Raw genomic sequence first — 4,091 nt, forward strand, 5'->3', positions numbered from 1 at the left:
AGAGATAGGGTCACCCAATGTCACACCATTGGAACAGTTGAAGAAAAATATATGCTTGCCATTCATACCTATAGAAATAAAATAACATTGAAGGATGGCATTGATCCAATTGCAAACCTTCTTATTGAAACCAAAAGTAGAGAGAGTCTTAAGAAGAAATGGCCAGCTTAATGTATCAAAAGCTTTGGAGATATCAATTTAAGAGCTATATTGCCACTATAACTCTTTTGATTAAGGAGGTTAATTGCTACTGAAGCAAGACATATACTATCTTTAATGTTCATGTCATTCACAAAGCTCCTTTGCTCAAGGGAGACCAGAGAAGAAAGTAAAGTGGCAAGCCTATCAACTAAATATTTTTGATAGTCATGTGCTTGAAATTGGCCAAGGCTATAGGCCTGTATTGGTTGATTGAATCGGATTCTTTACACTTAGGAATGAGGATGATGGTGTTGGAGTTGTAATGAGGTAAAATCCACTCTTGAATCAAGAATTAGTCGATGACATTTATGAAATCCATTTTGATGACCTCCCAATAGTGTTGGTAGAAGAAGGCTCCAAAGCCATAAGGAGCAGAAGTTACATCACAGTTCAATTTCATGAAAGCTTGGTGAATCTCCTCAGCAGATGTTATATTGGCGATCATGGTGTTAGTGTGGTCATTTATTAAAGAATGAATAGTTTAATCAATCATGCCATTATCCTGCAAAATAGAAACTTTGTTAAATACATATTTGGAATGCTTCTCAATATGATTCTCCATCTCACATTTGTAAGTCACCATATGGTTATCAATCTTCAGGGAAGAGATCAACCTTGTTTTAATTTTAATCATTGCATACGTATGAAAGATTTTTGTATCCTTATCACTAAAAAGATTCCAATTCAGTCTAACTTTTGCAACACAATCCTCGTGCAAATACCACATTTTTAAGAATTTAAACTGAGATATGTATTTAGCTTCCTCTAAGTCGAAAGCTAAAAGGATGGGGTAGTGATTTGTTTTGAACTTTGTGGGAGTATTACAGACCATAGTAAAACACATGTCAAGCCATTCCACATTGAAAACAGACCTATCAAGTCTTTTCTCAGTTAAGGCTCTCCTATTTCTACCATTGCTATAAGTATATTTATTGCAAGCTGTAGGGATATGAATGAGATGATTAGAATTTGACTAATTAATAAAGTTTTCCATGGGAATCCTATATGTATCATGATGACCTTTGCATTCCTATGCATTAATAATAGTATTCTAATCTCCAATAAATCACCATAGAGTGTCTGGATTAAGAGAGATCAAGTTATTCAACAAAGATTTTCTATGTAGGTAGTTGGTGGAAGCATAAATGGATGAGAAACCAAAAGTTTTATTTTGAGCTATGACAGAGAATGCGACATGTTGATCATCATAAAAAAGCAATTTTGGATCCAAATGAGTTTTGCACAAGCACCATAGGTTGGCAATCCAAGCCTATTATTCATTGCAAAAAGCTTAAGGTCTAGTTGGCTGAGATTTTTTTTAGGAAAATTACTGAAATTCGTCAAAGGTTTGTCTATAGGAACTATGTCTAGTTTATTGGATTTGATCAATCTCTTTAGATCCGATCTAGAAGATATATTGGCAACACCTCTGATGTTCCAATATAAACACTTCATGAGGAAGATTTTGAGAGACTAGACATTAAGATAGTATTTGTTCTATCTTTTGAATTTTGTTTTTTGTTTCTTTTCTTCGAAGTTACCAATTTAAATCCATCTTTTAGAGAAGTACCTTCAGCTTGATTTTCTCCTTTAACCAGATCAGGAAACTTTGCCCAGATCTTCATTTAGAATTTTGTCCAAATCTTCATTCAAAATTTTCTTCCCACCATGCATATACACAGATTGAGTCCATGTCTTTGGTTTAAGATTAGTTTGATCTATTTTTTTTTTCAACTTTTCATCCTTCCTTTTGCAGCTTCCAATCGAGTAGCCTATACAAGTGCAAAATGTACAAAATTCAGACACCTTTTCATATTCTCTATCCACAAAGAAAGAAAACCCTACTCTTTATACCAATATCTTATAACTGAAATATTGTGTTAGGTCTAGATCTACCTGAATCCTAACAAAATGTCCAAAAGGTCTATCAAATGTCGGCTTGTTGAAGGCTGAATCAATACATATGGGTGATCGCGATTGCAAAGATAATCTTTGGTCTCAAGTATTCCTAAGACATACCATGAATTCTAATCCATACTAGAGTAGAAGCTTGCTTCAATGTGAACGGTAAAAAATATGTAGTCAAGGGGAATATATTTAACACTTCCTAATTCAGATTCCAAACATTAATAGATCTAACCCTATAAACATATTTAAAAGAGTAAAAAAGAGAACCCGAAGAGTCCTTTCTGTAATGATGTAATCCCCCATTTTCCAATTGAAGACCATAACTCCATTAGCTTGAGCCTCAAGTTAACCACTTTGAGAGGGGGTACACCATTTGGACCAGATTATTCTACCATGGAGATGATGCTTGCTAGATTTAACTCCTAACTTGTATTCCTCTTCCGATATAGTGATGGCCAATCTGTCCCCTTTGAAATAAGGAATCAATAGTTAGCTTTATGGAATGTTACAAATGTTATTATTGACCATATCTGCAAAGGATTTGTCAACGTTTGGGGAAATATTTTTTGTCGGTTGAGAAGTATAAGGAATAAGGATCATTTCAGGGAAGAGAGAAAGAGCATCCATGGTTTCAAAAAATGATGGAGGTAACACGAATGGAGAAGAGAAACGTTAGGTCAACAATATTATTTCCTTTTTCAAAATCTCCAGAGCTAAAATCATGCTTCTAACAAACATTTGTGAATATAAACATGTAGTGTTATTTTTGGGAAGCACCTAGACTAGGATGACCTCGCCCAACAGATGGGCCGCCCTAGTGGAATCTAAGGGATTCACCCGGGAGGACCCGCATGTGTAGGAGCCACGTAAGAGAGGGTCCTCGCTGAACCTGAGAAAATAGGCAATCGATAACCTACTTAGTAAGTGGGGGACGATTCAGACCACATCCAAGGGAAAAAACCCTAGGCCTCGAGAATCCTTATAAATACATTATCCCTTAAGAGTATAGAGGAGAGGCTCATGTCATACACATCTACTACTACTCAGAGATCATTACACTCTTAGTAGCCCAACACCGTCAATCTAACCGCACGCTTGTAACCTAACAACATCGACAATCAGCAGGGCCTCTCACCTTACGTGAGATGGTCCCTCAAACAACCTCAAAGACCACTGTACAAGGCTACTCGCCACCATGAGCCAACCCTCACCCCCAAAATTATAATATAATTACTAGGGCCTATGAGTATCCCTTCCCTTGCAGGGGAACACACACACCATGTACTTTATGGACAATACAGTGGTGCCCACCACGGGGCTCCGATAAAACTAACCTGGGTCACACATTTTTTAACAACCATCATTTTCCCTGTCGTACCCTTAACTCCAACACCTAACTATTATCGGCCGTGGTGAACAAAATAGCTTCATCACCTGCTCTTGAGGATGCCAGCGGTACAGGCGATATCGAGGCTATGGAAAAGATGCAAGTTGCCATGTACGAATTACGATTCCACAACCAGATGTTGGAGGAAGACATCCAGAACATCAGGCAGCGCCAACAGAAGGTCAATCCCTAGAAAGAGATGGAAGAACTGAATCCCTAGCCACTATCGGTGAAATATTATGGGGCCCATGTCCCTGAAGGTTTGAAACTTATGTCCTTGGACAAGTTCGATGGATGCAGTGATCCTTATGAACAGGTCACCTCCATCGACATGCATATGGCCATCATAGGAGCACCAGACTTCATAAAATGCAAGTTGTTGTCAAACACCTTCAGGGAGGCCATCCTCATATGGTACATGGGCCTTCTTCATGCCTCTATTAACAATTATCAGGAATTGGTAAAAAGGTTAGTGCACCAGTTCTCCACGAGTCGCCACAGTAAGATGGACATCACGAGTTTGTTCAACATCCATCAGGGCCCGTCAGAATCGTTGAGGGACTATCTTGCGCACTTCAATGAGGCCACCATCAAG

This window comes from Lathyrus oleraceus, chromosome 7 (assembly GCF_024323335.1).
Source record: "Lathyrus oleraceus cultivar Zhongwan6 chromosome 7, CAAS_Psat_ZW6_1.0, whole genome shotgun sequence".
Classification (NCBI taxonomy): Eukaryota; Viridiplantae; Streptophyta; class Magnoliopsida; order Fabales; family Fabaceae; genus Lathyrus; species Lathyrus oleraceus.